We start from the raw sequence: 14,337 nt of genomic DNA on the forward strand, positions 1-14,337 counted from the left end.
CACCCAGCTCTTTTTGGATTAATAGTTGCCTAACTGCCGGGAAAGGAACTATTACTTTTGTATGGGTTTTTAAAAGGAAGGGTCTATAATGTTTGACCGCTTTGAATACAGCAAAGGCTTGTTTTTCTACATCGGAGTAATTTAATTCGGCACCCTGAAGATTTGAGCTGAAGAATGATATGGGTGCTTCCAAATTGTGAGCATTTGGCTACGTGAGAACTGCAGCATAAGACACGTCGGATGCAATGGTATACAATGTAAAATGATTAGAAAAATTTGGAGTATTCAAGGCTGGGGCATTGATTATTGATTGCTTGATTACATCAAAAGCTTGCTTTTCTGCTGATCCCCACTTGAAGACTGAATTCTTCTTGATCATTGTCTGAAGTGGTAATATAATTTGAGAAAAATCTGGAACAAATCGTTTAACAAAATTGATCTGGCCTAAAAATGACTGCATCGACTTTTTATTGTGTGGGAAAGGGATTTCAGAAATTTCCTTGATCCGATCAGGATCGATATAAATGCCATCTTTGGATACAATAAAGCCTAAGAGTTTTCCTTGATCAAGAGCAAAGAAAGACTTTTTTGGGTTCAGAGAAATACCATATCTTTTGCATCGCTGAAAGATTTGATTTAAGTCATGCAAATGATTATACCTCTTCTTAGAAAATACAGTAATATCGTCTAGATAGACGACTACTGTTCGATTAATCAACCCTCTAAAGGCTATATCCATAGCTCTCTGGAATGTTGCTCCTGCATTTATAAGTCCGAAAGGCATTTTCTGATATGCATATGTTCCCCATTTTGTTCTGAATGTGGTTTTAAGTTGGTCATCAGGATGAACCAGAACTTGGTTATATCCTGAGAATCCATCAAGAAAGGACATCAATTCAGAGCCTACTACTGATTGGAGTATTTGCTCCATAGTAGGTAATTGGAAGTTATCTTTCAAGCTCGCTTTGTTCAGGTTCCTGAAATCAATACAAATTCGAATGTCGCCATTTTTCTTTCTGACTGGCACCATATTAGAGACCCAGTTTGAGTGTCGGACAGGGAAAATAATCTTGGCTTTCAAGAGCTTGTTAAGTTCCGACTTTATCTGGCTCTCTAAATTTGGATGTATTTTTCTTAACTTCTGCTGAATCGGTTTCTGATCAGGAAGCATAGGAATGGTATGATGGATAATAGATGTATCATATGTCTTCAAATCATCATACTTCCAAGCAAAGACCTGTTTGTTTTTTCTTAACAGTTTGATGAATGCCTCCTTCTCTTCCAAGGAAAGTCCTAATCCTAAATTGATGTTTTGAGGAGCATGGTCAGTACCTAGATTTATCAATTCAAACCTAAGGGTAGAACTTTGAAGCTTTGCATTAATTACAGGTTTAAACCTATCTTTGATATCATAAAGATCTTCGAGCTTTACCACTGGTTTAGGAATTGAATTTTCCTGAGGTGTTTCTTTCATCTGTAGATCATGGTCATTTTCCTCAATAATTTGATTGTCATAGGACTTTTCAGAAGTTAGAAATTGCAAAATATCTTCATCATGGTTAAATACTCTCCAATTAGTGACATTGTCGGGAATTGAAGGCCTAAAAAGTAATTCTACGGAAAATCTATCAAGGCTGTAGTCTTCAGAAGGTAGAAGCTTGGAAGCTACATTGGCTAGTAGGTCGGCTGCCGAGTTTTGCGACCTAGGAATGGAGGAAATGTTAAATGCTGAAAAGTGTGAGGTAAGATCCTGTACTAGCGATTGATAATGCTTGAGGTGATTTGAAAGACAATGAATTGCATTCCTCACCTGTTTAACAATAATTTCCGAATCGCCGAATACTTTTAGATATTGCACTTTAAGGCCGATTGCTTTATATAATCCCTGGACTAAAGCTTCATATTCGGTTGTGTTGTTAGTGCAGTCAAATTCTAACCTGCAAGACAGCATTGTCTTTTCTCCTTGTGGACTAACCAAAATGCAACCTGCTCCTGAGCCTTCACTGGACTTAGAGCCATCAAAATATAAAGACCAAAATAAAGGAGTATTAACAAAAATATTTACATTTTCCTCAGCATCATTAAAACATCTAGACTTATCAGTTTGTGAAAAAATTTCAATCTGAGATGTAAAATGATTAACTGAAAAAGGAGATGGTTGGGCAACAAAGTTGCCAAAGAATGACTCTGACGAATAATTCCCCAAAATGTTGTTGTTGAACGCTACAGGTTGGTTTTCTTGCTCAAATTCAGTAACTGTGTGGGTCATGTGCTTCTCTCGATCGATCCTTATTTGATTTGGCTTTCCCTTGTAGGGAAGCCACATATGTGACCAATCTGTGGAAATATACCCATGCAATTTTTCGGACCAATCCCTACTCAAAATTAAACCGTAGAATTTAGGTATGTCAGCTATTAAGATGTCAATCCTCTGTACAATTCTGGGATCGGCAAACAACCTGATAGTTACGGAATTAATTTCTCCCACAACCTGCACTTTGGTCCTGTCCAACTGTACAATATGAATAGCGGATTTCTGAGGTTCAATGTTCAGTTTAGTGCAAACTGAAGCTGGCATTATGTTAGATGATGCCCCTGAATCAATTAAACAGTTGTGCAGGTTTCTGTTATAAATCTCATAGGTCAGCAGGAAGGGTGGAGTATGAGAATTCGATCTATCTCCAATTAGAACTGAATCGGTAGCTTCAACCATACCTGGAGGAGGTTGGCCTGAATCATTAGCAGCTTTTGCACTAGGAAGGGGTGTAGAGGGAACAGCATTCAATTCTTTGAGAAGTAATTTTTGCTGATGCTTTAATTTACTAAGCTCAAACATAGTTATGTTTGCTTTAGTTTTCTTCATGTCATCAACAATGTTATATTCCATTGAATCGGATACCACTAATGTTTTGGATGTTGAAGGAGAATTAGAAGTTGAAGGCTGGTTTTGGGGAACTACTACAGGCGACTTCTTAGGGGGAAATTTTTCCTTTGTTGTGGTAGCACCTGCACTCCTTTTCTTTGAAGTTGCCTGGGCAGGTTCAGAAGTACTTTTACTTCTTGTAGTAACCGGGAAGGCTTCTTCTTCGTTATCGGTATCAGAGTTGGGGAGTATAAAATCCCACATTCTGTGGCATTCAGCGACTTCTTCTTCATCATCAGTTTGTGAGGTTGTTTCCTCTTCCTCTTCTTCTTGCTCTGAATCTGCGTTAGATATAACATTAGGTGGCTTTGTTTCAGTTTTCTTATAAGTCCTAAATGGTCTTTTGTTTGAGGTTTCGGCGACCTGTTTCTTTATTTCAACCATTTTGTTAGACAAATTTTTCAGGACTTTTTGTAAACCCTCCATGTTGTATGGGTCTTTTGGGGTTTTCTTCTTGGAATCCTCTTTAAATGAGACTTTTTTGGCTTTTCTGTCTTCCAAAGCAGCTTTCTTCTCTAGAGCATTGATGCGCTTTTCCACAGCAAGTGCTTCTCTCATGTTTTCAGCTAAGGTAGGTTTCCCAGCCCTGTCCACAAAAATGGCTATGTTGGCAGGTAGGGCAGTAATATACCATTCGCTTCGAATTTGTTCACTTGGTTTGGAAGCTGTAGGGATTTTATTCAAGAGTTTATTAAATCTAGCGTTAAATTCCTTTATTGGTTCCCTATGCTCTATTCTTAGATTGGAGAGGTCATTTATTAAAGTAGCTAAGGACCTATCATCTCCATATTTGGTAAGAAACTGCTCTTGGCAAGTGTTCCAACTGGTAATTGAACCAGAGGGTAAGGAAAAATACCAGGATCCAGCTGATCCTTGCAAGGTGTAAGGGAAGAGTCTTACAACAACATCTTGTTCTGTCACTCCTTTCAAGTTAACTGCTAACATAAAATTATTAATGTGTTCTTCAGCTTGGGTCCCATCATCTGGGTTAAATTTAGGTAGCCATTTTTCAGGAGCATCTGGTAAAGGATGCAATGGTGCAGGCATGTTGACTGCACCTGGCCTAGTCCATGGATCTGCCATTATAATAGCAACAGTGGTTGATACTACTATTGGAATTCCAGATGTATGGGAAGGAATTAATGATGAGGAGTGAACAGGTTGGGATGTTGAGGCTTCTAATCCCTGGTGAACGACAATATGTAATGGGGGAGTGGATGGTTGACTTTGCAGAGGAGAAGATGCAATGGAAGACGTGGATGAAAGCTCTTCACTATCAGATCCTTCAGTAATTTTCTTTGCCTTTTTCCTTTTGGGTAAAGGGAACTCAGTGGGTTCAATACCGAGTTTTTCGCTCTCAAGTCTGGTGAGAGGATGAGTTAGATTGAACTGCGAAGTCGCACTGCTTTGTGATACCTCAGATTTCTGTGGTGAAATCGAGAAGCTCTGAAGTTTATGGATTAGAGACTGGACTTCAGGTGATTCAAGACTTAATTGTTCTGGGGTATGATGGGTTTGAGCAATGGTAGTTGATTCCCCTTCTCCTTGTTTGGATACCGGCGAACCAGTATGCCAATGGGAAGATCGAGGGGATACGGAGGGAGAATTACTCTTAGAATGGCTTATAGGTTTTGACTTATGTGCCATTCACAGTTGATGGCCCTCCTTCTAGCGCCAATTATGTTGATGCCTTGAAAATCACTGCAACAACATTGGGGAAACCACCCGGTCCGGACCTTAGTACAGCTCCTTTTCCGTTTGGAATAGTGGCTCCGACTGGGGATAATGGGACCAGTTTACCAAAAATTATAGGTAAACAGAATGGATGAATGACTTATAGAATATGCTGGCGATAAGCGAATGACTAAAACTATCAGCAAAATATAATAACTATAATCTATCCCGGGGACTTATTGATTTCTAAAGCGTAGCGTTTGATGATCTGTGCTTTAAGACAGGCATATAGATGACTCCATCTCTAAAACATAGATATTAAATCATTCAAGACTGTTGTGCATAAATAGTTACGCAAAGAGATAACAGCGAAATTACCACACTTTATCATTTATATCATTGTTACATGCATGATTAAAGGAAAAGGCATATCGCAAAACATCCAATAGTGGAATGAGATAGAGATTTGCTGTTACAGCACATACATGTATTCAACAATAGCAAGAATAATTACACAACAATTCATATAAAAGGAATGAATACAGATACAGATAAAAGTACCATATAAGCTGCTTAACACTCCCATATATCAATCGCTATGTCGCAGTTCTTCCTTCGACTCAGAAAACATCCCCAACAAAAGACAGTAGTGCGCAATTGCATAAAGAAACTTCCTTGTCAAATTAAGAACGATTGGTCGAGTTTCATAAAAGAATATAGGCTGAAGCACAGTAGTGAAAACTTCAGTCTTTAAGTCTATTACAAAATTCTACGACCCTTTCCAAAACAATGAAAGGGTCTATAAATACTAAGCTAATCTAAATATCTAATAAACATAAATCCTACATAATTGGCATCAATAAATATTGATCCTATTTCCTGGAGCGATCTGGCAATCGGCGGCAATGATTCATCAGGTAGGCTCTTTGCCTTTAAACCTGAGCTGACTTATCGCTAGCATTGGTTCTACTTCAGGCGGTTTGTTGAGGCGCGAACTGAGCTGAGCAGCGTATGTGGCATCTTGAATATCGGGAATTATACACCCGAGTGCATCAGTTAAACACTTGAGGGCAGACCTTTGTGTGTGTGGCTTGATCAGAAAGAGCCAATATGCATCGAAAGTCAAAGTGTTAACCCCAGCGATTAATCTCCCCTTCTCCTCTAAGTCAGGATAACTTGTTTGCTCAATCACATTTGTTGTTGTTATTCTTCCAGGTGTACACTGGGAGATCATGTTTGCTAGGTAGAGGGTGTTGTTGATCAGATCAATCATATTGCTGGCAGTTAATTTACATCTTGAAGCCGCCCTTTCTGCTTTCATCACTTGAGTGTGCCATTCTGTAAAGAGTATGTCCTTGTATGTTTCTTGGATTCTAGGCAAATTCGCTGCTTTTCCCACATCAGAATCTTTCCAATCAAGATAGCCGATTATGGTTTCTTCAGCTTGGTCTAACTCATTCCTGGCCCTCTCTACTTGCTGACATACTGATGTAGTTAGCTCGCACAATGGTTCTTCCTCATTGAGTTGATTACACAGGAGTCTAATCTGCGATATTAAAGCACTGTTTATTTGTGATGCCTCTGCTCTGAAATCTTCCACTTTTTGGGTGCCTTTTATGACTTCGAGCCGTGATGATAATTGAGTTATTTTCTCATCCTTCGTTTTCATCATCAGCTCATTTGCTGTCCTCAACTGTGCCAATGCCTCCGATAACTCCTTTTGTTTCTGGATCGCGCTTTGGTCGATCCTCTGCCTTTCTTCCTGCAATTGTTGGGTCAATTGATCATTCATTTGTTGTTGTACCAGCAACTGCTCCTCTGCTTGTGCTGCCCTCTGTTTTGCCTCGGTCACTTCTGCCTGTAGTGCAAAAATTTCTTGATCTTTAGTCTTCAGTAGAAGACTTACCTCTGATGCCTTATCAATAGTCGCTGCAGAATAGGCACCTGCATACTGTGACAGCTTTGTTAGGTCATCGGAGGGGTCCAATTCCTCCTTCCATACTACATTACCCGTGACTGTTTGCTCTGGAAAGATAGAAGGTTGATCAATCCTTCGTCTTTTCCTTGATCGCTTTACAACTGCTCTATGCCTTGGGCTGTAGAAAACATCCAAGGGAGGAATATCTTCCACTTGGAGAACGATTTGATCGGAAGGGTCTTTAGGAATTACCTCAACATCCTTAGAAATGGGTGGGCCGCTGGTTCCGCTTAGAACCTGAGGAGAAGTGATGTCCTGTGTATCATTTGTCTTGGAAGTGTCCCCATCTTTTGAACATTCCAATCCACTGATGATGGAATGAAATTGCTGCCATTCTTGAAATAGTTTGGGGTCTATGGTAGTGTCCACATTGACATCGGTGGTTTGTTTCTGCTTCTCGGCTTGGGACTCGCTCCGCTCTTTTTCCTGCTCTTTCCTCTGCTGCTCTTCTTGCTCTCTCCTCTGTTTTTCTTCTTGTTCCCTTTTCTGCCTATCTGCCAATTCTTTTTCCTGTTTCTCTTCTTGTTCCCTCTTCTGTTGTGCCTCTACCTCTTTCTTCTTTTTCTCTTCTTGTTCCATTTGTGCTCTCTGTTGTTTTTCTGCTTGTTCTTTCCTTTGCCTTTCCACTTGTTCTTTTCTCTGCCTTTCTGCCTGTTGCTTCTTCTGATTTTCCGTTATAACAGGAGGCTGGCTTGACTGTTGCCGACCAGGCTCGCTTGAAGACGTCACTGGGGTTGTTGCTAGTAAATCTAGAGGCAGAGTTTGCAACCTCTGCTCCCTAAGTTTATTGAACTCAGTTACCCCTTCATCATTATATTTCAATCGAGCAAGTTCTTTAGCTTGACCTATTGTTTCGATTGAAACGAATAGGTCGTCAAACCAATCTTCTTGATGGTCAAATTTTGTTAATTTGGCCTATTCTAATGCAGTATAGGCATTTTTGTTTGGATCATATAGCCTATTCGGGATAGTGGCTAGGGTTAAGGACTGAATCTTTGTGGCTTCCTTTTTTGCGTGTTTGAGATCATGCAGAGTATAGACACCAATTCTCAAGCGAAAAGAGGGCCAGCCCCTCTTCTTTTCTTTCTTGAGAGTCTGTGTAGTACTCTCTGCCATAATTTGATAGGAGATTTCTCTTGCTAGCAGTTTATCTGGAATATACAAAGGGAGAACATGCGGATTGGCTTGGCTGCCGAAAACCCTAATGTAGGTAAATCTCTCTTCTCCAAACCAACTCGCTACCGCCGGTAAATCAAAGGAAGCTAGATAGGAGATTCTGGGAATGGGCTTATCAAAAATAGAATAATGAATGGGAACCATAAAGCCATTGCAGATTTGGTACAAATGGTGTTTGTAAGAAGATTTCCACAATTTCTGGTGGTATATATGAATGGGTGAGGGGTCTTGGGCAGTCCACCTCCAACCGAGGACGGGAAACTCAGAATTGAAACATAATGTATCTAAAATATATGCACTGTAATAAAACGGGGGAATTTTCCTTTCAGTGACTACAGATTTAGCTCTAAAATCACGAACAGCTACGGCTAGCTTATCAGAGAGAATAGTGGCCCAATCCATAATTATGCTGTTTACTGTTGCTTCCATTAGAGGAACCATCTCTATGGTAAAGTTAGCGGATTCATGTAATCCCCATAGCCTACACATCATTATCCCCGCATAACAATAGGGAGAAGCCAAAGAATCGACTGAGTACTTACCGGAAGACTCGTGCTTGTGTTTGGCTGGATTCTGTCTCCAATCCCGGATAGGTTCGGATTCGACTTCATTATCACTTGCAAATTTCTCTAGGAATGTCTTGTTATACACTTTCTCTGGCTCAGGCCAATGATACATTTTCCTTAGATGCTCTGGCTTGAACGATCCGAAAATCCTCCCATCTCTGGTGTTAAAAGTTCTGTCGAGGATTGGAATTTCCTCAATTGCCCATCGCACGATGTCTGTGTAGGGAAGAATCTGTTCTCTGGCCGCTATCCTGTGAAGGAAAGAATCGGCTAAATCTTTGAGAGTGCAATTAGACTTGCGAGTAGGATCCGCAGTAGCTTCCGTCACTGCCTTTTCTGGTTGTTCGGCTTCAATCAAATTATACGTGCCTTGCCATGTAGCTCTGGTAAGACCCGTGCATGTAGTATCTGATATTAAGCCCTTCTTTTTATCTGTGGCAGCTTGTCCTGCAACTGATGTAGCAGCGGAAACCGCGGTCTTCTTATATTTCTTTCCCATCATGCTCAGGCTTCTGTTAGAAGATGAATTCTGCACAAAGGCAAAAAAACCGTAACATAGAAATATAAAAATGAGGACTTATGGTGGGAGAGATATATCAATCGAAGCGTGCTGAGAGATTAACTCTCAAAAATGGTTGCGGATCCAATCAATGAGAAGATATTACAGATATATTAAATGGCCGTTTAAGGCCTGCTACTCCTTAAATTCCTATTACACCATTATCCGGTTGAATGACTCCCTTAAGCGTGCAATGGATATTTTGGCGGTTGAGCGCAGGTGATCGTTAATCGAAGGGGAAAAACTTTAAATATGAATACATCACCTTATCCCTCCATTTAACGGCTTTTTCGAAATCCGCGCTCTATTGATCGGATATCAATAATACTTTAGATCTTCAAGCTATGCCTTTTGAAATTCTGATCGCCGATAGCGATATCGCATCGCTTTAGGAGAATAAGTATTATATAATCATAAGCATAGGATCCTCCCGAACGCCGATTGCGACGTCGCATCGGATTAGCGCGAAGAAATATAACAAGGTGCATTTAGAGTGAATTGTCGATTCCCCGATCGTCGATATTGCATCGCATCGGGGGTAAGACCTGGGCGCCTTATTAATGTGCATGGAATGTTGCCGACTGTCGATTGCACAATTGCATCGGATCGGAGTAAATGACTTAAGATGCTTTGACCGCATACGGAGTATCGCCGATAGCCGATCGCCGATATCGCGTCGCGTCAGAGCTTATGTTATGTGCGTTTTTAAGATGTGTATGAAGTGTTGCCGATCGCCGATTGCGATATCGCATCGGGGGGTAATCAATGTGCCGCTTATTTATATTTCTTATGTCATTGCGATATGCGATCTTGCGATCGCTTTATCGCAATGACAAAGATTTGCCTTATTTCTTTAAAGGGTTTTTTTCAAAAAGGGTTTTATGAAATGAATTCATTTGATTATCGGACCTCTTTTGAACAATAAAAGAATTGATACCAATTAAACTTTGAAGGGACCCATTTCATACGTTAATATTTATAAGTAAAGATGATATGAAATGGGGGGTTGTTGTAGAGCACAACATGTTGCAAGGTCGCTTTGATGATCTACATATCCTGCTCTATCTCAGCCAACACATTAGCATCATAACATACCAACAACATCATGATGACCTAAACTGCACACAGTGACCTCACAATGCATGTTTGACCTACTATACATGCATAACTATAACCATGACAATGCATGCATAACAACATATAGACACTGACATGCATAACAAATTCATATACAACCATACACTCATGATGAAAAATCCCACAAAAAGACCATCAACCTTCACATGGCGACATCACTACAACTATGATCAACACCATGCAAATGCAACAAACACATGGACTACAACAAAAGAAACACATATTCAACCGACATGAATGCATGGCCAACACACCACTCATCCATTCTGAGGGGTGAACCATGCTCTGATAACACTCTATAGTATTATATATAACCCAAAGTGAGTGCAACATTCTCTGATACACTCTGTAACACCCTCCTCCCACATCTACCCAAGTAACCCACCAACCGGGGAAAACATGTGATGAGAGGCTACTATGATTGGATTCAACCTCCTAGGTGACCTTAAGGAAGTGGAATCGACGGAAACACAACATACAAACCTTCCACATCAGCTACAGAACCCCTAAGAACCATCCCAACATTTCTAGTAACCAGCCCGTGGGTGCCACTGAGGTTTTAAATCACTTGACCTCTGGATGCTCCCATGTTATGGACCTGATAGTGTCCAGGAGGCTCTCCAGCTCTCATGACAAGGAATGCTAGTGTCCAGGGACTATTTTTCTCAGTGTTGTGCCACCGTCCTCGATATTTGAGCCACTTTTTCATGCCTAGAGCCCAAGTCACTGCCAGAATTGAATGACACCTTGAGAACATAAAGATAACAAGGAAACAATGATGCAAATGCAAATACTTGAACAAGCCCTTAACTAGACCCTTACTGGCCGTGACATGCATGTCTTCAAACAAATCACAAATATGTAATATACTGGTGTAAATGACATATTTAAGCATAGGGGTATCATACTTATTTGAGAATCGCTATGAAGCATTGGTCCCTTATATCATCTGCTGCATTATCGTCTATTAGGTCATAGATACATTGTTCATTCATTTACAAGTAAAAACGTGATGAGAGCCATACATAGCCATTGTCATAAAACATATACATAATCAACATAATAGCAACATAAATACCAAGGAAATCACAACCATATGATCCACATATAAACCAATATATTACTCATATAAATACAAGGAGAAATAACCTCATATTGATGATGCAAAATCCAAACCGGGATGAGACTACCACGTTCCACCCGACCATAGAATGGTTGAGCCAAATATCTCTTCATCCATTCATCCTTGTGTCATATTCCAAGCATGAATGTGGGACTCAAACCAAAAGAACCAACTAGGGCATCCCGAGGCTAAGCCACCTCATCCTCATCAATAGAAACTAGGATTTACCGTAATCCATCCCAGATTACTAGACCTACACAATAAACATGTAATAACCATATTTACCATGATCTCCACCAGGACACTAGGCCAAAACAAGCATAGATGCCACCGGATTTCTCCACCTACACCATGAGGAATTTTCCTATCTCCTAGTCTCTCAAGCTTTATCGCAATCCACACCGAATCACTAAGCCCTAAACCGATCCCCACTCTCTAGGATTTACCACATATCCCATCTCGGGATTACTAGGCCCAACGGAGAGCAATCCACCTCTTGGCTTTACTGTATATCTTGCCATCAACCGACAAGGATTCCTAGGCCCACCGAGGCACAAAATCATGGCTTTACCACAACCCACAGTCTGGCTCAGGGGTTACTAGGCCATTGGATTTATCGTGATCCACAGACCGATTCAGGGACCACTAGGGCATGTGTTCCATCATTCAAATATCCACCTCACTCAACTTCAAATCCATCCGGTAATCCAGATCAACCAAAACATGAGAAACCCATCACACCATGGTTATCCGGAAATGGAAAGGCTAGGTTGAAAACATTGTCACACCTAGCAAACCCTATGCCATAACCGCAAAGAACCACATGCAATACCATGCATGCCAAATCTAGCAAGGAAAACTTGCAAAGAATATTGATGTAGCTGCTTGATCCTACTCTTCCTTGCTTTCTCCTTCTTTCCTCTCGCTTTCTTTTCCTTTCTTGATCCAATGCCAAAACCTGAGAAAAACTTGCCAACTAATTCTCATAAGCCTTTTTATCAATGAGGCCTCTATTTTCGTCATTTTCCATTATTTTCCTTCAATTTCCTCCTTAAATGCAACCTGCGACCTTTCACCTTCCATTTGTCCTAATTTCCCTTATTTTCATAAATAAATGCTAATTAATGTCATTTTGCCTTTCCAAAGCCTTTGCCTTTACCAATTTCCTTGGCCATAATAACCAAAATGAACATCCACTAGGATGTTTTTCCCACCATTCAACTTGGAATATGTATCCCATCACCATGGCCTTATATATTTTTACATGGAATTTTCACCAGGGTTGTTACATATATAATATTAATAAAAAGTAATAAGAAAAGGAAATAAAATTGAGAAAGAGGATAAAACCCAAGTTGAAAGATATTGTAAAATAGCATTTTTTGTAAAACTCTTTATTAATAAAAAGATTAGATACTAGAGTAGATCCATCTTAACTCGCCAAGAGGGATCAAATCCCATTTCACTCTAAAGAGGTTTGCATTTCAAAATATTTGATCCCTCTCGATGCTTGGTTGATTGGGAGTCAAGATGGATATAGGCAGGTAATTAAGAATCATTTTCCCTATGTCTATCTTGCATATTCAATGTCACTTTCTAGGGTGGTGGGATAAAACATTCTCACTTTGGGTGTTATTTTGTATCTAAGGTTAGTGATGTAGAAATATCCTACCTAAATTGCATCAAGGTTTTCCTTTGCCTCCAAATTCTACAAAAAAACTTATATAAATTCGCCAGTTGCTAGCTTCTTCCGAAACAAAAGGGAACCCATAGAACTAATGGGTTATTTGGGCATAGAGTTGGATGAAGATTCAAATATTGTGCATGTGTTCTATTGTTTTTGAAAGAAATATACCGATTTTTCATTCTTGTAAGCGCATTGAGCGGGAGTGGACGAGAAAATTTAATGAGAAAAACCATTGGGTGGCATATGAAGAGGGTGAAGATGGTGAGGAAATGGAAGGCGTTATTTGGCATAAGTTTCATCTTATAATACATGTCTATTTAAATTGTAAGCACTATTGGAAGGAATATAAATGGTTTATACCACATGCATGAATGAGTAAAAAGGGAGGAGAGGGGGAATAATAGAAAAGAGAAGGAGAAAAGCATACCTTTCTCCACATTTTGGCTAAAATCAAGTGTAGTATCTATTCTTATGAGTTTAATATTTTATATGTGGTTCATAGAACCACATGATATTAAATGTATTTTTCTAAGGGAGTTTCCACTCACAATAGCTTGCTATTGGGGCTTTTGAGTGTGCACAAGAACTGGAGCATCAGCCTGACACACCCCAACAACGCAAAATAAATAAAAGTAAATAAAATTAAAGTGGTGGATTGTTTGTTGGGATTGAACCTGCAGGGGCTCCCGAGTCAATTGTGAAGGGAGGCCAACATGGCTTGGGTAGCAGTTGCAACATTCATCTTCTAAATTTCATATTGGGTGTTGTTTGCCATGCAAGGTACCGCATCTATGGTGTGTTTTCCCATCCGACCCTTTCGTTTCTCTGTTTCACGATATTCATTCCTTGTTTTCATCTTTCATTTCTCCGTTTCAACATATTCATTCCCGGTTTCCATTTATCATCATCATCATCATATTATGGGCGTTGGTCCCTCTATCATGTATGTATGTATGGGATGTGGGGTCTACCACACAAATTTCACTCCCTAAGTCCATCCATGTATGTGTACTCCCTTAATCCATGATAGCGTCGTGAGAAGGGATGGATGGATGGATAGATATATGTGTATGTCAAACAAATTTTGTTGTACACACAACAATGATTTCAATTTCAACTATGTTTTTGGATGTTGTGTTGAATTTATTTTTATTTTTTATGTATCACAACAATGATTTCACCTATGTTTTTGGATTTTAAGAAAAAAAAAAAATTTATGTATCACAACAACGATTTCAACTATGTTTTTGGATGTGAAGAATCTGGTTTTTTATGTATAGCGAGATTTCAACTATGGATTGACTTTACAAAAGAAGTGATGTGTTGTATATATATCCCAAATTCATTAACAACATGAGAATCGTGTAGGAAGAAGTGATGTGGTGTATATATCCCAAAGTCGTTAACAACAACTCTGGTAAACATTGCGCTGAAAATTTAAATTAGAAATGTGACAATGGGGATGAGTATGTTTCTAGAGATTTTTTCCATTGTCAGTGAGATGGTTTTGGATT

General features: G+C 39.6%; 1 non-coding gene across 1 annotated transcript; it reads left to right on the forward strand.

The window, feature by feature from the left end:
• Window positions 1–13,246: 13,246 nt before the first annotated feature.
• Window positions 13,247–13,441, forward strand: LOC149251377 (U2 spliceosomal RNA). The gene has a single exon (XR_016267614.1). It is a non-coding gene; the product is annotated as a U2 spliceosomal RNA (small nuclear RNA).
• Window positions 13,442–14,337: the final 896 nt, after the last annotated feature.

This window comes from Pinus tabuliformis, chromosome 7 (assembly GCF_031772625.1).
Source record: "Pinus tabuliformis cultivar Carrire ecotype Pingquan chromosome 7, CPIR1, whole genome shotgun sequence".
Taxonomy (NCBI): domain Eukaryota; kingdom Viridiplantae; phylum Streptophyta; class Pinopsida; order Pinales; family Pinaceae; genus Pinus; species Pinus tabuliformis.